This window comes from Ursus arctos, unplaced genomic scaffold (assembly GCF_023065955.2).
Source record: "Ursus arctos isolate Adak ecotype North America unplaced genomic scaffold, UrsArc2.0 scaffold_27, whole genome shotgun sequence".
Lineage (NCBI taxonomy): Eukaryota > Metazoa > Chordata > Mammalia > Carnivora > Ursidae > Ursus > Ursus arctos.
The window spans coordinates 20820391-20840738 of NW_026622952.1; the positions used below are offsets into that span (position 1 = coordinate 20820391).

The following is a 20348-nucleotide window of genomic DNA, read 5'->3' on the forward strand; positions in this document are numbered from 1 at the left end:
ACAAGTCAAGAAGAGGGTTGAGGCATGCGTAGGGACATTACCAGAAATCGCACCCTAAGAGGCCTTGAGGAGAAAAGTGAAGTGGGAGGTTTGGGGCCCTCTGCTTAGAGAAATGCCCCACTCAGAGTCCTTAATGGTTCATTTATTTCACCCTGACATTGCCTTCTTGGTTCTGGTGTTGAAAATACCGTGGGGTGGAGGGATTCTCCGCACACCGCCCAGTGAGGGCTCATGTGTGACACTTTCTGATGCCGGTGTGTCTGCATCAGCAAGCAGGTGCTTTGCTGGAATCTCGAGGTGTCTGTGTAATAGTCTCTCTTTTCGAAGAGACGTGCAGCTCCTGGACAACGATGCCCCACCGTGTCATCTCCGGGCAATGCAAGTAACACTTTTCTAAAGGAAAAATCCTCCCGTGCCCTTCTCTGCCCCCCTCTTCTTACACTGAGAACAGCAGTTATCGGGCCCCTCACTACTTGCCAAAATCTGGGGTAAGTATCTTACATTTACTGGAATGTAACAGTCTCATTTAGCGTGTTCAACCCACCTTGCCAGCTAGGTGTTATTCCCATTTTACAAATATGGAATAAGCCTCTAAAAGTTAAAACAGAACAAAAACTGTCCCAGGTCACTGGTAAGAAGTCACAGACCTGAGATTTGGAGCTGTTTTCTTAAGTTCAAAACTCCCACTTTTTGTTGGTTTGTTGTTCTTTGCTCTTGGGAGAGCAGACAACGTCCTTTTGGCTGTGGCTTGCATCCTTTTGTTTTGAATGAGGTTAAATGACCTGCGTGTGGGCTTAGGCATTTACCCACACATGTCTTTGGGGGGGGGGGGGCATCCCTGTATCTGCCTGGCCGCGCAGGGCCTCTAAGCACCTTTGCTGAAAGTTTTTATTATTTCCTTCAAATACCCTTTTATAGCACAGAAAAAGAGCTGTGCCCTCTCTGAGGCTTGAACTCAGGACCTTCAGATTATGAGACTGACGCGCTGCCCACTGCGCTAAGAGGGCTGCAAGGCTGAATGTCAGCCTGAATAATAATGCCTCCTTAAATGGTAAGCTCCTTAAAGAGAAAGGGCTTGTCTTTGTAGTTCAGTCCAATGAGTGAGTGGATTTGGAATAGCATCAGAAACGTTCTTTTCCCACATCTCCTCGCACAGCAGTAGATTCCTAAGTAACCTGGAAGATAACTCAGCAAATGATACGTGTACTTTGGAAAAACAAAAAGACCTCATTACGTTAATCGTAGCCCACAAGCAAAAGAACCAAAATGTTTTAGGCTCATCTAAAAGCGCAGGTGTATAAACATATAAATATTAACAAAAATTAAATGCTTGTCAACTTTGGCACAACTATCACTTCTTCCTTGGATATTGGAAGCTTATCCAATCTAGAAAAACCAGAGTCAAGGTGTAGACAGTTGAGTTGAAAAATTATTGAACATGACTTCTGAGTGAAAATAGAGCAATGGGCATACCTCCCTGTGGCCACTCATTCCTGAAGCCTCATGAAATAACAATAAAAGGATTTGGAGAGACATAAATGCAAAAGGCAAAGGGAGAAAGAGAGGGGACACTAGCAATAAACTTGGAAGGTGGAGAACAATGTCATGGAAACCCTGTCTTACTTTGTAGAAACTTCCAGAAACTCAAGAGCTGGTAGCACCAGATACGTCTGAAAGTGGAGGTAAAGATGGAGCTAAACACAGAAAGTTGATCTAGTTAGTTTGTTGAAAAAATAGTGAGGCCCTTGGGTGGCCTCCCCCAAACCAAGCACCAGGCAGATTCTCCTGCCCTCAAGGGAGAAGACTGGAAGTATATTCTCTAAAGGGTAAAACAGAAGGTCTCTAGACTAGAAAGACCAAGCCCACTGAGGGTGGGCCATGCTGAGAAAGGACCCACATACCAATGTAGAGCTTCTCTAGTCTGTTCCCCTAGTTGGCTCCCCAAATACTAGAAGTCAGGACTGGACTTCTGCTTAAAAGTTCGTTCTCTGTGAAATATGACCAGCTCAAGAGAGGGAGGAAAGAACGAAGGGTGCTAACATCAGGAATCTCGTCCAAGAAAATAGGGCAGCAAGATCACCCTACGAGGAAGACCACCCGTGAGCACAGAGTGCTAGCAATCAGCTGTTCAGTACGTCACGCACACACATGAGCAGAAAGTCAAAGATCACCAGACATTGGAGGAAATCATATGAAATAAAACACAAAGACTTGACCAACCTGTATTTTAAAGGAACTTGGAAGAAACAAAGACTATCTGGGGGTAAGGAAAAAGTATTTAATTAATATTAATATTCTTGGAGAGCTAAGAAAAATTTGGATCCATAAAGCAAGAATAAATACACAAAATGAACATTTAGGATATATTCAGGATATATAAATTGCATTTTATTCATACAGCAGAGTTACATAAGTCCATGAGACTGAATAATTATTGCTGTGTATTGTGATGAATCTCACAAGCATGGCATTGAAATTTAAAAAGCCAGACACAAAAAAAGTACATATTCTCTGGTTCCACCTATATAATGCTCACCAAAAAAGGCTACGGTGTTAAATTTAGCATGATGGTTACTCTTTGGAGGGAAGGCGTGGAGAAAATCTTTTCCGTTTCCAATACAAAAATAAACATAAAACAGGTTTTATACAAAGGATTGGGAGTCAGAGTGATACTGAATTTCTCAACAGCAGCTGTAAGCTACAAGGTAATAAAGCAAGCCTTCATATTTCTGAAGGAAAGTGATGCCCGTATCCTGCTAAATTATCAATTACTTGTGAAGCTATGCTAATGGCATTTTCAAACATACAAGATATTTCAAGATTTACGTTCCTTTTACCTTTTTCAGGCAAGCAACTGGAAGGTCTCAGGAGCTAGAGACACAGAAATATACCCAGGAAAAGGGACACAAGGGATCCAGGAAATAGATGCACCAATGGAAGAAAAAATCAATGAGAAGTCCCAAGATGGTGGCCAAGAGGGAGCCTAAGGAGACAGGTACGCAGCAAGCCTAAAGATCAAGGGTACAGTGGTGTCCTCAAGATTCATTGACCCACCACATAGAGAGAGGAGATTTACACAATTAGGGAAAGTTTAGGATTAAATATATATGTATATTAGATACATACATTCTATATACCTACCACTGTAGGTGTATATAATTAAATTGCATATGTGTAGTGTTGTAACTAATATATTATGCACATTATGAAACAAAATATAAATAAGAAAGGATGAAATAAAAATAAATACAGTAAGAATTCTGTTGTTTTCTTCCCTCACCCTGGCCAATACTGAACACACCTCCCGCTTGCACCCCACAGTTGCATGCCTAATACAAGTGATCACTTCCTGTGGTGGTTGATAAGATTAGCCAGGGAACATGGTGCCTCGAGGAAATGGATCACAGAAAAAGTAAACGTTGACACCTGGGAGAGAAGATCAAACCCTGGTAAATGCCAGCCTCTACTGTGGTGGGCCTTCTAGGTACCACAAGCAGGCCCCAGCCAACATGGGGTCCTAGAACCTCAAAAGGCCTGTGTCAGAGAATCATAAACTCTCAGAGAAAACAAATGCCTTTAAGACCATCTCAATTATAGTTCTAAGTTTACCAATGAGAATACACTTCAGAATCTTGCCTAAATCTAGTTCTAAATCCATTTAACATATCTATATTTTATGGATGCCTGAATGAATGTATGAAAAGCAAATATAAAGAATTTTTTAAATTTTTTTATTTTCAAGTAATCTCCACATCCAACATGGGGCTCGAACTTACAATCCAGAAATCAAGAGTTGCATGCTCTAACTACTGAGCCAGCCAGGCACCCTGCAAATGTACAGAAATCTTATGTGTGTTTAATCTCCTGTCCTCACTGTCTTCCACTGCCTAATTAGGCTGCCAACTCTCCTATTTGCCACAATCCAGGATATGAGGTTTCTCATAGTCAATGCCTCTGCAGTTCCTATACAGGCTCTGAGCTGGAGCTGGGCAGTTTCTTCCAAAAACATCCTTGGGGCGCCTGGGTGGCTCAGTCGGTTGGGCGACTGTCTTCAGCTCAGGTCATGATCCCAGGGTCCTGGGTTCAAGCCCCACGTCAGGCTCCCTGCTCAGCAGAGAGCCTGCTTCTCCCTCTCCCTCTGCCTTCTTCTCTGCCTACTTGTGTTCTCTCTCTATCTGTCTGTCAAATAAATAAGTAAAATCTTAAAAAGAAAAGAAAATATCCTCTGAAATATTTGTGAAGAGCTTCACAGAGCCCTTGTTATCTAAGAAATAGACCAAAAATCTGACTACAGGCATGTTTTCTTTTTCTGTTCCATCAAAGGAAAATAAAGATGAAAAGACTTTTTCTAAGTGCTTATGTCTTATTAGGACATTTTTAAAATAAATAGCTTCAGTCATTAATGTTAGAGGCAATCTGCCTAAAGTATATTTAAGGGGCTAGATTTCATAAATTCCAATTTACAAATTGAACTCATTGACCATAATTGCTTGCAACAGTTGGCTCTAAACAGAGAGATTAACATAATTGGATTGCAAACTCCTATTAGCATTTATAAATATAATTATAGCCAAGTATTGGGCTGTGTTGGAAAGATGCCACTGAAATTTATCTTGTGAAGACTTGAGAAGCACATATTCCTCCACCAGGAGGCAGTGTCATGATTAAGGGATGGATTGGTCCTGTGACCTTTAACCTCTCAGTGTCTCGTTTTCCATCAGCAAAACACTGTGTTTCAATACACATTCAATATGCATTCAGTTTGCATGGTAAAAGAGTGCTGGTTGAGGAATTCCACTCAAGACAGAGTAAAAAGGACAGATTTTGCCTGATGCCTGAAAGAAACAGACACACAAACAAAAAGCAAAATATATTACACAACAGTTTTCAAGACACTGGTTATCAGGCAATGGTGGACTGTGGTCTCTGAAAGACAGGAAACAAATTGGGAGACCTCTACTATTGTCCCAGCTTACTACCTTGAGAGAGTTTCCAAGCTGTGGCATAGGAAGAGGGAGCCCAGGCCAAGCCTGGTGGACTCCCCAAGGTGAGGAGATGCAGATGAGCGTCCAGGGAGGCCAGGGAGACCAGGCAGCGAGAGTGTACAGACAGAGCACCAGACCAGAGACAGTGACACCAAGAGAGAATGCTGGTGATCTGGAGGAGGTCCCCTCAAGTATTCAGCAGAGGTCTCATCCTTACACACATGCAAATCTACTACCCAATGCCCAAGGAAGAAACAATCTGATGGGATCAGGTAAAAGCACCCGGCACTCTCACAGGGCCAAGAATATAGCCTGTTCCTACAGTCAGCCTGGGGGAAAAAATCAGACTTTTCAGGACATTGGTCAGAATACTCATGAGGGTGCCTCAGTAGTGGGAAATATTTAGACCCAGACCAAACACTGACCCAGATCCACCTCATAAATCAGAAAACAGATCTGAAGAGCTCAAACTAGTAACTTCATGGCATCCCAGAGCAAAGCTCAAGAATGGCTATAGGAAAATAAAATGTCTCGCATTCAAAGAAGGTAATAACACAATGGCTGGCATTCAATCAAGGATTGCCAGACATTCAAAGTATAATGAAAATGTAACCCATAATGAGGAGAATAATCAATTGATCGAACCTGACTCAGAACTAACATAGATATTAGAATATTAGCTAATAGACAAGAATATTAAAACAGTTGTTATTAACTGTATTTCAGATATTACAAAAGTTAAGTATAGACATAAAGTTTCCAGAAAAGCACACCCAAAATGAACGTCTACAGATGAAAACTGCAACACCTGAAATGAAAAATAAACTTATGGGATTAATAGTAGATTAGACTTTACATAAGAAGACATTTGTAAACTTGAGGGGCACCTGGGTGGCTCAGTCAGTTAAGCATCCAACTCTTGATCTCAGCTCAGGTCTTGATCACATGGTTGTGAATTCAAGCCCTGCACTGGCTCCATGCTGGGCATGAGCCTACTTTGGAAGGAAAGAAGGAAGGAGGGAAGGAAGGAAGGAAGGAAGGAAAGAAGGAAGGAAGGAAGGAAGGAAAAGAAGAAAGAAAGAAAGAAAGAAAGAAAGAAAGAAAGAAAGAAAGAAAGAAAGAAAGAAAGAAAAAGAGAGGAAGGGAAGGAGGGAGGAAAGAAGGAAAAAGGAAGGGAGGATGGAAGGAAAGAAGGAGGGATGGAGGAAAGAAAGAAAGAAAGAAAGAAAGAAAGAAAGAAAGAAAGGGAGAGAAAGAAAGAAAGAGAAAGAGAGAGAGAAAGGAAGGAAAGAAGGAGAGAAGAGAAAAGAAAAGAAAGAAAGGAGGGAAGGAAGAAAGAAAGAGACATTAGTAAACTTGAAAACATGGCAATGGAAACTATGCAAAATAAAACCCAAAGAGAAAAAAATCTGAAAAAAATGAAGAGTATCAAGTGGCCTAATATATGTGTAATTGGAGTTGCCAAAGGAAAGGAGAGAGAAGAGACATGATGGAACAAATATTTGAAGAAAAATAAGGCCAAAGTATTCCTAATTTAATTAAAAGTATAAATCCACAGATCCAAGAACTTCACCAACCCCCAAGCAAAATAAGCGTGAAGAAAATTACATCAAGACCTGCCATAATCAAATTGCTAAAGAACCCAGTGATAAATGGAAATTTTTAAAGCATCCAGAGAAAGGGATAAGATATTACATAAAGAGGCACAAAGATAAGGGTGGGAGCAGATTTTTCATCAGAAACAATGTAGACAAGAAGATATCTTTAAAATACTGAAAGACAAAACTGTCAGACTAGAAGTTTATGCCCAGCAAGAATATGTTTCAAAAACAAAGGTGAAATAAAGATGTTTTGTTGGTTTTTTTTAAAGATTTTATTTATTGATTTGAGATAGAGAAAGAGCAAGAGAGAGAGAGAGCATGCGGGAGTGAGTGCGCACAAGTTGGGGGGAAGGGCAGAGGGAGAGGGAGAAGCAGGCTCTCTGCTGAGCAGGGAGCTCCATGTGGGGCTTAATACCAGGACCCTAGGATCACGACCTGAGCCGAAGGCAGATGCTTAACCCACTGAACCACCCAGGCACCCCAAAGATGTTTTTAGACAGACAAAAACTGAAAGAATTTACCAGCAAACCCACACTACAGGAAATTTTAAAGAAAGTCTTTTGGGCAGAAGGAAAATAATGCCAGATGAAAATATAGATCTACATAAATGAGTAAAAAGCACCAGAAATTGTAAATATATGATTTATTCTGATTAAATCTCTTTATATGATAACTGATTATTTAAACAAAAATTATAACAATGTATTGTGGGGTTTATAATATATGTATAGGTAAAATATATGACAATAGCATAATAACCAGAACGGAGAGATGGAAATATTCTATTCTAAGGTTCTTACATGCACGAAGTGGTAGATAATCACTTAAAGACAGTGATAAGTTAGAGCTGTATACTACCTTATACACTTTACACACCGTATCTTAGCAGCCATTTAAATAACAAAATAAATATTTATAGCTAAGAAGCCAACAAAAGAGGGTCAATGGAAGCACAAAAAAAATTAGTTAATCTGAAAGATGGCCAAAAATAAGATAAAGTGAATGAAGAACACATGGAATAGATAAAAACAAATAGCAAGATAATAAACGAAACCTAACTCGATAACCACAATAAGTGTAAATTATCTAAACACCTCTATTGAAAGACAGAGATTGTCGCATTGAATAAAAAAATCAAGTTGCAAATGATTGCTATCCATAAGAAATGTGGTTCAAGTATAAAGTGTAAGTATAAAGACACAGGTCAAAAGTGAAAGGATAGGAAATGATACACTATGCTAACAAATCAAATGAAATCTGGAGTGGCGATGTAAATAACAGAAGCACAAAATAATAGAACTTCAAACTACACGAAGCAAAAAACTGACAGAACTACAAAGAGAAATAAATCCAAAATTATAGTCAGAAATTTTAATAATTTCTCTCAATAATTAATAGTTCAAGTAAAAAGAAAACCAGCAAGCATATAGAAGATTCAAAAGGCGGGGTGCCTGGGTGGCTCAGTCGTTAAGCGTCTGCCTTCGGCTCAGGGCGTGATCCCAGGGTCCTGGGATCGAGCCCCACATCGGGCTCCCTGCTCCACTGGGAAGCCTGCTTCTTCCTCTCCCACTCCCCCTGCTTGTGTTCCCTCTCTCGCTGGCTGTCTCTCTCTCTGTCATATAAATAAATAAAATCTTTAAAAAAAAAAAAAGATTCAAAAGTCATTCATAACCACTCGTAACCAACTTGATATAGTTGACATTTATAAAACACTCCACCTAACAATGGCAAGACCCACATGATTTTTAAGTGCACACAGATCATTTACCAAAATAGACCATATTCTGGACTATAAAACAAATTACAATAAATTTTTAAATGTTCAAGTTATACAATGTCTACTCTTCAGTCACAATGGAATTAAATTAAAAATAACCTTGGAAATAATCTCTGGAAAATCACAAATCTTTGCCAAATGGAAACTAAATAAAACACTAACAAATACTAAATGAATTAAAGAAAAAATCAAAAAAGATATTAGAAAATATTTTCAGTGAAGTGAAATGAACATATCAAAATTTGTGAAATGCTCTTAAAGCAGTTCTTAGGGGAAATTTATAGTACTAGGTGCTGTATGCTTCAATCAATCAATCAATTACCTCAACTTCTACCTTAAGAAACTAGAAAAAGGAAGACCAAATTAAATGCAAATTTATGGATCTTTGAGTTCGCTTAACACTTACAATTTTTTTATGAGCACTGCTTTAATCCTTGTCAGAAAATTCCAATATTATATCATCTTATCATTGGTGTCTGTTGGTTGTCTTTTCCCATATGATTGGAGGTTTCTGTAGTTATTTATATGTCAAGTAATTATGGTCTGTGTCCTGGACATTTTGGTATTATGCTATGAGACGATCGATCTTATTTATATCTGCTAGTTTGATAGGACTTAGAATTCTGGGTTCCTCCCCAATCTGCCTGCTGATTTATTTTTCAGCATTCTCAAACAGCTGTTCTTGCATTCTGTCCAGGTTTTAGAGTTGAGTTCAGTGGGAAATAAAGTGAGACATGTGCTAATTTCACATGATCCATAGACTTCTAAGACAGGTCCCAAGATTCCTGCCCCTCATATAGACGCCCTTCCTAATCCCCTCCCCTTGAGTGTGACCAGGATTCATAAATATGATGGAATATCACTCCCATGATTATGTGACTTTATTATTTTTTTTATTTTGATGCAGTCCTATAGTTCTTTGTATTTTTTTTAAGTAAGCTCTAGGCCCAATTTGGGGCTTGAACCCACCACCCCAAGATCAAAAGTCGCAGGCTCTACCAACTGAGCCAGCCAAGCTCCCAGATTATGTTATTTTACACAGCAGTAGGGATCTTGCAAATGTAATTAAGGTCCCTAATCAGTTGACTTTGAGTACTCAAAAGAGATGATCAGATCAGGAATTAGATGAGCCCTTAAAAGCAGTCAAAGAGGTTCAAAGCCAGACAGGCTCTCTGGCTAATAACTTTGAAGATGAAACTAGAATGGCAGCTGAATTCTGCAAAGCTGAGAGGAAACGAACTCTGCCTGCAGCAGCTAAGCTGAAAAGAAGCCCTCAAGCCTCAGATGAGATGACAAGCCCAGCTGTCGCTTTAATTGCGGACTTGTGATATCCTGAGCAGAGGACTCCACTGAGCCCTGCCTGTACTTCTGACTTAGAAGAAACTGGGAAACTGACCCAACTAGTAGTGTTGCTTTGAGCCTCCGTGTTGGGATAATTTGTTACACTACAAAAATCTAATACACTTTCTCTTACCTGCAACAGGCTTGGAAACAAAGTGCAGGTACTGCGTAAGCAAATGTTATTCCACAGGTGTTGCGTATTTCTCAATATGTTCTTTTAACCAAGTTCTTTGTTGCTTTTCCTTCCTCTGAATTCCCAGTATAGTATTAGAGAAATATCTCAACATTTCAGATCTGTTCCGTATCAGCTTTCTGGCAGAGTTCAATGTAGCAATTTATCTGTGTGCGATCATAAGCTGCTTTGTTATTTTCATTTCCTTCGCTCCTCTTGGCTCATCAGGCTCACTGAGTTTTAGGGAAGAAAAGCTAATCTTATTAAATTATTGTATTAATTATTACCACATGAATCACCCAACAGGGACAAATAGCAAGCCTGGTATAATTAGTAAACCAGAAGTCGCCATTTACAGCCACCCATCAGATATGCCAAGTTAAGGTCACCATGAACTCACAGGTTCTCCCCCCCCAGATTTAACAGTTGTCTAAAGAAAGTATGATCTCCTGGTGAGAGATAAGAAGTGTCATACAAATCTAATTCACATATGGGGGGGGGAACATGGGACACATAGAAACAAGACAGCATATCTTTTGGGATACTCCTTGAGAAAAAGATCTCTAATCAAATATTTGAAAAATACTAAATACAAACAGGCCCCCCTTAGAGATTCACAAAACTTGATAAAGACAGTCCAGGACCTGTTTAACTTGATTTATGCCAGCATTTCCCAAATGTATTAACTATGTATTCTGTCCCAGTTTTACAGTTGAGTTCGGTGGGAGGCGAACAGAGGTGTGTGTTTAATTCACATGCTAGGTACAGTCATTTCTTTGGCACGCTTATTATTCCCTAGAAACTCAAACATTTTTGCATGGAAAATATTTTGGGAAATGCGGATCTACAGATTTAAATGGATCGTGTGTTTATTTATCCTGCCCCCTCCTTCTGATGATACTCCACTCCAAGCCAAGTGTTGATAACATGTGAATTGGTGGGAAAAATTCCTAGCATAACTTCTCAAATAGAAATTGCTGCCCCACCCTCACTTCAAGTTGATGTAAAGCGCTATCGCTCCTGAGATAAAATGCATCCTCTGGAACTCAAAACTATCACACCAAAGCATTCACCAGACATTTGCTAGGAACTGACTTTGTGCTAGGCTCAGTGCATTCCCAGCACGCCAGCAGGACCCTGGCTTTGCAGGTTCACAGAGGGCGTGGTCCTAATTTACAGAATGCCCAGTCCCCCCGGGGGGGAAGAGGATGAGCGGCCCCGGCTAGAAAATGACATTCAGCCCCAGCACAGAGAACCTCAAACAAGGTAATGGGGTGAGAGCTGCCGTGACCTCTCAAGCAGGGCCTTCGATGGGCCTGGATGGGGTAGAGAACTCACCCCCCAAAAAAAGCAAAGCTAATTTACAGCAGACATTAGGTTCAATCAACCCCTGAAAGAAATTTCTTCAAATCAAGAAAGGAAAAAAAAAAAAACAGTAGGAAAGAGGGGAATGTCAGAAATGGAAAGGAGTTACTTTCCATTTTGCATTGATGCTAAGATGTGCATTTTTTTTTTCATATTTTAACAACTCTAAACTCTGAAATCGGAATCTATCTTCTGACACAGAGCATCGTATAATTGTTGTCCTCCAGGCATCAACGCGACCCAGTTGTCGTTGCCTGCGTGTGTCAACTCATTCACAGCTGTTGCTCTTGTCATCACTTCAACGGAATTACGAGCCTTGTTGGTACTACACGTGCAGGGTTTAATTGCCATGTAAATGTCTTCAGAAAGATTCCACTGTGATTTCGGACTGAAAGGAAAACTTATGTGTATTCAAAAAGACGAGGGGACAGAGCAGTGGGGCATACATTTGTTATTTGTGAAGTGAATATTCATTAGAGGAGAAATGCTTGCAATTCCATTGTTCACGAAACAAACCAAGTGTTAGCGGCGCTACTCAAACTGTGGTCCACGGACCGGCAGCATCACCTGGGAGATGGTGAGAAATGCCGACTCTCGGGCTCTGCCTTAAACCTACCAAATCGGGATCTGCATTTTAGCAAAATCCCCAGGTGACTGCCCATAAAAGTTTGAGAGCACTGCTTTAAAGGATATAATGTGAAGCTGAGTCAACGTTGAATTATTGAGATACGTGCAAGGGAATGCTCATCAGAAGCCAAGCAGTGCAGCTGACAGCGGGGAGATTGTCAAGTCCTTCAGAATCAAAAGAAATTTCAACACAAGAAGAGGCACGTGTGACCATTTCACTCACAGGCAGGGCTGTCATAAAGACACGGTGTCACAGCCTCGTTGGTGGGGGTTTTTTTCTGTCTTTGCAAAACATCAAAGAATGGTATGACTTAAAATGGAAGGCATTTTAGATTCAATTAAATTCAGTCGGTGAAAGGATCTGCCTTCGGCTCAGGTCATGATCCCAGGGTCCTGGGATCGAGCCCCAAGTTGGGCTCCCCATTCAGCAGGGAGTCTGCTTCTGTCTCTCCCTGCCACTCCACCTGCTTGCGCTCTCTCTCTGTCAAATAAATAAATGAAATCTTTTTTAAAAAATAAATTAAATAAATGTGGCAAGTAATCTTACTCCAGGGCCATGTGAGAAATTACAATAAAGGCATTTCCTTCCGTGAGGGGGAGCTGGCAGGCCACAGAACAGGGAAAATGGAACTAGAAATCTGAGAGAGAAATCTGAACTGGCAGGGGAAGGGAGGGACGGAGGTCGCAGGGGTGCTGCTGAGTATGAGCCATCCCACCTGTGTGCTGCTGTAGCCGTGGGTTCCAGGCTGCGGACCATCCTCCAGCTAATGACAAAAATGACATTTGACTCCCTATCCTTTCAAGTAATACGTACATCCATGATGTTGTATTATTTTTCTTTGATAACTCTTACTATGCCTTAGCCCCTTATCACCTCCCGAGTCTGACGGCAATCCCTGGTGAGTTGCAGCATGAACCGAAGTGGGAGGTTTGGATGATATTGTCCTTTCCAAGGTAGAGGTGAGGAAAATGGGTCCAAGATTGCCCTGCTGGTAAATAGCGGAATTGGGATTAGAACCTCAGGCTTCTGAGTATACTTTGGAAGTTCTAACAGGAAAGCAGGTATTGTTGGCATTTTGTGCAAGAATAAACAGGCTCGGAAAGTTCAAGTGAGTCGCCCAAGCATGAAACTATCACAGATGGGAGCTATCACCCCGTTATCCTGGCATCTAACTTCACTGCTGTTTCTTCTACTCCCAGCTCCTTGGCAAAATCTGCTTAGTTATTCGTGATTTGAAGAGCTTTCTGTTATGACTCTAGAGTAAAGAGCTGAATGACTATGTTAACTTGACCAAAGAGCATAGGTATTATTTGAACATACTGAGGGTGGTCCCCAGGGAGGTGTATCACTCCCACGTATCTTTGAGAGCACTTCATACGAGGAGTGTGGCTGGCGCACAGCTTGCACCTGCCACACCTTTGATCCACGGCAGCTTTAATGCCGAAGCCCCATCCCTCCCGTGTGGTCCCGAGAACAACCGAGCAGGGCAGGGCTACAAGAGCCAGGCCGTTCCTGCCCGATGCAGGAATCCTCTGCTGGTTAGTCTTTGTGCTGGTTCTCTCCTTCAGCTGGCCAAGCCTTTCGCAGAGAGGCGATGCAGACCGAGTGTCCTACCCCCTCCTCTCATAGTGTCAGAGCGGCATTGAGGTGAGGAGGTCTTCTCTGCCTTCTCCTGCTTCCTCCCTCATAAATCCCCTCCACGCATCTTCCTCCGATAATTCTCTTGCTTGTGCATTTCCACCTTGGCACCTGCTTCTCAGAGGACCTGAATGAAGACACTGCCTCTTAAAAGGAAACTTCATAAATGAATACGATTGTGTGCTATTTGCGAGACCATTTTATCTGTATTCCTCAACTTACCTTTCAATTCTTCTGATTTTTTTCACCAATTTATTAAGAAATCTGTTTTTTCCCTCTACATTTTTTTTCTTCGAAACCATTGGTAGACAGTAATATAAAAGCTTATGGAAAATAAAGGTTGAGAGAGAAAATAGAAGATAAAAAGTGAAAAAAAATGCTGTGATTCCAGAACGCAGTGTTATTCTAGCATTTTTTTAAAGATTTTATTTATTTATTTGAGAGAGAAAGTGAGTGAGAGAGAGACAGAGCATGAGCAGGGGGAGGGAGAGGGAGAAACGGACTCCGCACTGAGCAGGGAGCCCGACGTGGGGCTCGATCCCAGGACCCCAGGATCATGACCTGAACTGAAGGCAGATGCTTAACCGACTGAGCCACCCAGGCACCCCCCATTCTAGCATGTTTTGAATTAAATTTTTAATTTTGAAATAATCATAGAGTCTCACACAGTTGCAAAAAATAATACAGAGAGATCTTATGCACCTTTACCTAGTTTCCACCAGTGGTAACATCTTGCAAACCCATCATACAGTGTCACAACCAAGGTATTGACATCGATACAGTCAAGACATAGAACATTTCCACCGCAAGGACCTCTGTGGCCCTTTTATAGCCACGCCTTCTTCCCACCTGCCCCCACTTCAAGAATGTTAGATAAATGGACTCATGAAATGGTGGAGCTTTGGGGGATTGTTGTTTTTGTTTTTGTTTCTCCACTCAGCATAATTTCTCTGGAGATCCACATACGTTGTGATGTGTATCAACATTTTTTCCTTCTGACTGGTGAGTTGTGTCCATGGCATGAGCACAACACCATTTCCCTAACCATTCATGCATTGGAGGACATCTGGGTGGTTCCAGTTCGTCGTGATCACAAATAATGCTTACTATAAACATTTATCTACAGTCTTTTATGAACATAAGTCTTTAGTTATCTGAGATAAATGTCCAAGAGCACAACTGCTCAATCATGTGGTAGCCACATGGCAAGTTTTTCTAAGAAACTGCCCAACTGTTGTCCAAAATGGATGTACCATTTTATATTCCCACCAGCAATGGACAAGTGACCCCGTTTCTCTGCATCTTCTCCAGCACTGGGCATTGTCAGCGTTCCAGATTTTGGCCAGTCTAATAGTGTAATGGTATCTCACTGTCGTTTTCATTTGCGTTTCCCTGATGATATATAGAAATGGAGCATTTTTGGGGGGTGCTTATTTACCATCTGTACATTTTTTTTTTTAAGATTTCTTTATTTGAGAGAGAGCGAGTGGGGGGAGGGGCAGACGGGGAGGGAGAAAGAGTATTAAGCAGACTCCATACTGAGTGTGGAGTCCAACGTGGGGCTCAATCTCAGGACCCCAGAATCATGACCTGAGCCAAAGCCAAGAGGCAGACACTCAACTGACTGCCCCACCCAGGCGTCCCCATCTGTACAGCTTCTAAGGTCTCTGGCCCATTTTTTAATCTGGTCATTTGTTTGCTTTTCCACTGTTGAGTTTAGAGAGTCTGAAAATATATTTTAGATGCTACTTTTTTTGCCAGAGGTTTGATTTGCAGATATTTTCTCCTGGACGGCAGCTTGTCTTTTCATCTTCTTAACATTTTGTGGAAGTTCAGTTGGTCCGTTTTTCCTTTTATGGATCATACTTTCTTTTGTCATGTCTAAGAATTCTGTACTTAGACCTAGATCCTAGATGGTTTCTCATATTTTCCCCTAAAACCTTCACAATTTTACATTTTTACATTAGGTCCATGATCCCTCATAAGTTAATTTTTTGGTATGAAGTGTGAGACTGAACTTTGAGGGTATTTGTTTATTTATTTTTCAGCCCATGGAGATCCAATTGCTCTCGCACCATCTTTTCAAAAGCCTGCCTAGCCTCTGTTGATTCTGCACGTTGGTCAAAAACCAGTGGGGCGTATTCACACGCATCTGTTTCTGCGTTGTCTCTCCTGTCACACGGATCTATGTGTCTATCCCTCTGCCATTACTAGTTTTGATGGTCGTCGCTACCAAATGCGTCTCCAATTTGGGTAGGCTGATTCCTTCCACTTCATCCTTTTTCAAAGTCGTTTTAGATATCTCCGTCCTTTTGCCTTTCCGTGTGAATGTTAGAATAATGTTGTCATCTACACAAGTTTTATCTTGCTAGGGCTTTGTTAGAAATTGTGTTGAACCTGTAAATCAATTTGGAGATACTCACATCTCTACCATACTCGGTCTTCCGATCTGAATCCGGTATCTCTCTCCATTTATTTATACCTTCTTCGGTTTTTTTGTTTGTTTGTTTTTTAAGTAGGTTCCACGCCCAGTGTGGGGCCCAACATGGGGCATGGACTCACGACTCTGAGATCAAGAGTTCCATGCTCAACCAACTGAGCCCCCAGGCACCCCTACCTCCTTTGCTTTTTTATTAGCATTTGTTTTTCGTGTACAAGTCTTGTACACGTTTTGCTAGATTTCTACCTATTTTTCTGTCTCTTTGTTAGCAAATGATAAATAGTATTGTGTTTTTAATGGCAGTGTCCACCTGTTCATGGTTAGTACACGGAAATACAATTGCTTTTTGTATTGTGATCTTATATCTCGTAACCTTGCCAAAGTCATTCATAGTTTTAGTATTTTGTAGATTTGGGGGGATGTTCAATGCTAGGCTTTCTAGCATTATGTTGAATCTGAGTCATGAAACCCAACGTTCTTGCTTTGTTGTTGCTTTCTTCCTGATTTTCCAAATTTTATCATTTTACCATTTCTTTCATGTTTGGAGAACTTCCTTTAGCTATTCTTTGAGGGGAAGTCTGAATTTATTTTACAAAAATCAGAGCAGAGCCTTGGCCATTTCTTTACATACTGTCTGTAGCTCCTTTCCTGCTGGAACGGACAGTTGAAGAGCTGGAGGCAATGTTCATCGAACCCTCTTCCACTCCATGCGTCTCCCCAAATTGCAGATGTTGAGGGCCTCAATGTAAGGCTTTCTAATTCCTCACAGAAATATTCCACACCCCTAACACTTCTGCCCTTCCCACATTTGCCAAGCCGGAAAGTTTCTTGTAACTCCCTGAACACCTGTCGTGGATGGAGGAGAAAGACTACTGCGGAATCTCAGCTCAGGGAACCCCACTGCCCCCGTCCTGGGTGCCATGCCCCAGCAACAAACAGACCCTCGACTCCGTCTGCGGTAGGCTGCAAGCTGGTTGCCCAGAGACGTCAGGTCCCAATCTCTGGAGCCCACAGAAGTTGCCTTATATGGCCAGTCTTTGTAGATGCAGTAAAATTAAGGATCTTGAGATGGAGAGATCCCCCTGGACTATCTGGCGGGCCCTAGATACAAACACACTTTCCCTATTAGAGAGAGGCCAAGGCAGATTCTGCAGGCAGAGGAGAAAAAGGCAACGTGACCATGAGGCAGAGACTGCAGCGACATGGCCACAGGCCCCAGAATGCCCCAGAATGCAGGACAAGCCCGTCAGACTTCCAGCTTAGACCGTAAGAGAATCAGCCTCTGTGGGCGTTAGTTGTGCAGCTACAGGGAGCTAATAAACCCTTCCTTTACTTACCGGTGCAGAGGCTAGAAGCCAGGTTTTTAATGTAAATTGAGCTACTGTCAGCGGAAGAAGTAACGATGAGGGGAGGCATTCGGTGATGTCTCTCACCAAAAATTTCCCCCTAATACTCTACGTCTCGAGTGCCCTATGCAAGTAGAGAAGTAGAGAAGGCTAACACGTTCTGTGGCTTCTTATCCTGAAAGGTAGGGAAGGTTTTGTTCTCATCCTTACAGATGAGTTAGTGGTGGCTCAGAGTTTAAATCACGTGAATACCGAAAGTGACAAAGCCCCTGGAAGATCTGCCCCGATCTTTAGACCCCCAATCTCAAGCCATTTCTCAAAGACGACACTCTGCCTCTTTTAAGGAAGCCGTAGCAAACTCTGATAGAGGCCCTACTGGTAAATCACTACCCATTTTCTTCATCTCTCTCCCCCCACCCCCAATTTGGAGACAAAAGACTGCTTCTGGGAATCAGTTGTATTTCACGCCCTGAGATTTGCTGCCACCTGCTGGCAAAAGGAAGACTGGCACAGAGTAACGTTCTTGTGAAAAGGCCCCTGTGCTGCCCTGCAGAGCTGTAAGCCAGAGGCCAGTGCAAACTTCCCCGCAGGAGACCGTAAAATAAAAGCAAAGAGCACTAGAAAAGGCACCAGGAGCTCGGAGCCTGCCCACCGGTCTCAGGCCAAGCAGGCAGAGCCACGAGACCCCAGTTGCGCCATGTAAACGCTCTATGGCCCGTGGGGCGGTCTGACGCGAAGTCTCAGAGTTTCTGTGTCCTGGGCAGCACGTACCAGGTGACTCATTTCTTGCAAGTACTAAGCTCACGGAGTTGCTCTGAGCAGAGCCCTGCAGTTCCTTGCCTCTGCTTTCCTGTAGCACCCCTATGACACACATTCTAGAATTATCCTAACTAAACTCTTACTGACATGGGTATGTTTAGATAAATAACCACCATACACATGAATACACAAAGGCCATCCTGTTTACCACTGGGTCGAAAGACGACCACCACGTCTGGCTTGTAAGACAATACTATACCATTTTATTCCACTAGGCGGAGCCAAAAGATCAGCCGAAGCGTATCCTGGGCCTTGACAAGTGGTTTCCAGCGCTCGGCAGTTTTAAATTTGGTGGGCTCAGCGAGCAGGGTTTTAGGGAGTCCGTATCCATCCTCATTTATATGACCCCCGCATTGGCCGTCCTTTTATGCCCAGCTTACGCTTCCGCCAAAACCCCCGCCGCATGTGTATAGATGGGAGCTCTGAGCGCCAGGCCTTGCCTCCGTCCTGGCTACCCTCGCCTAGTACGTCTCTCTAATCTCAGCCCTAAAATTGGCAAATCATGCTATCAAAATACCAAAATGTTCCACCTCGCAGACGCTGCTTCTTCCTCAACTGTACTGACCAAATCAAAGGACCAAAAACAACAAGGAAAGAAACCATTTATTGAGTACCTGCTGTATTTCAGGCATTTTCACGTGCCAGCCACAGGTGCATGGATACACAAAATGAGCTGTATACATACCGTGGAATACCTTCCAGAAGAAGGAGTGAAATTTTAGGGGCGCCTGAGGGGCTCAGTAGGTTAGGCATCCGCCTTCGGCTCGGGTCATGGTCGCAGGGCCCTGGGATCCCTGCTCAGAGGGGAGCCTGCTTCTCCCTCTCCCTCTGACTGTCCCTCTGCCTACTTGTGCTCTCTCTCTCTCTCTGTCAAATACATAAATGAAATCTTTAAAAAATAATAAAAATAATAAATAATAAAATTTTAAAAATCATCACCTGTTAAAAAAAAGAATGGAATTTTTATACATGCCACGGCATAGATGAACCTTGCAAATATTATGTTTGGTGAAATAAGCTACACACGGAAGACAAGTATCATGTGATTTCACTTATAGGACACGCCCAGAATCAGCAACTTCATAGAGCCAGAGAGCAGAGTGGAGGTGACCTAGGATCGGGGCGGGGGGCGGGGGGGAGCGGTTACTGTTTAATGGGCACAGAGTTGTGTCGAGATCGTGAAAAGCTTTGGAGACAGTGGTTGCACGATATTGTGAATGTACCATTGAATGGTACACTTACAAATGCCGAAAATGAGAAATATCCTATTATGTACCATTTACACATCTGTATACTTACACAATTTTTAAAAATGTCTACTCACGTGCCTACCTCACCTACTGGATTGCAGCTTCCGAAAGGACCAGATTTTACTCATTTTACCCTCAACCCCAAGCCTAGAACCTGACACATGGAGACAATAAAGGGCATCATAGTAAAAACATACAAAGAAAAATCATAGATTTTAAATTTATTCAACAAAAGAGGGGGGGACAGGAGAAACCAAATCTACTGAATGCTTACTGTTTACTAGCATTTTAAAAGTCTCACTCACTGCATCTGAATGTCACGAGCGTGTCCCCGGTGCCAGGCACCAGGAGTGGACGGTGAAGAAGATGGGTTTCTCTGTCCTCACAGACTGTGTCTTTTCCGGATAGGAGACATACACAGAAAGAGATCAGTAACGAATACCCTGTCAGATGGAGCTGGGGTCTGAGAAGAGAGTAAAATGGCGTCACAGAGAAGTGTTGGAATGCGGTGGAAGATTCCCTGTGCCGCGCACGTCAGGGACTCTGAGAAGGAAGCATCTAAGACCTAAACCCATGAGGAGGGAGCACATGCCAGTCTCAGGCACAGAATTCCTGGCAGGGAAGAGAAGGTGCAGGGGGGCTAAGGCACCGGGGACACGCTCTGGTACTATAGCACCTCTAAGAATGAGGCCAAAGTCCCTGCCAAGGTTGGAAAGACAGAAATACATAGTGACCTGTTCAGTATGAACTGAGCAGACTCTATTCTTGAATTTCTGTGCAAAACAATAGATTCATTACACACACTGAAGGCTGTCGCTTTTTCACTTGTTTGGAATTGTGCTAGAACTGGTTTTTTTTCCTAAGAGTTTTTATAACTCTCTTAGGTGAAATATTATATACATGTAATTATATATAACACAATATATAAGCTACATCGATTACATAACTATATTTATATGAAATTGTTTTAATTTTGGATCACAAAC

General features: G+C 42.1%; 1 non-coding gene across 1 annotated transcript; it reads right to left on the minus strand.

Moving 5' to 3' along the window:
* Window positions 1–934: 934 nt before the first annotated feature.
* Window positions 935–1007, minus strand: TRNAM-CAU (transfer RNA methionine (anticodon CAU)). Its single transcript has one exon. It is a non-coding gene; the product is annotated as a tRNA-Met (tRNA).
* Between the last annotated feature and the right edge of the window lie 19341 nt (window positions 1008–20348).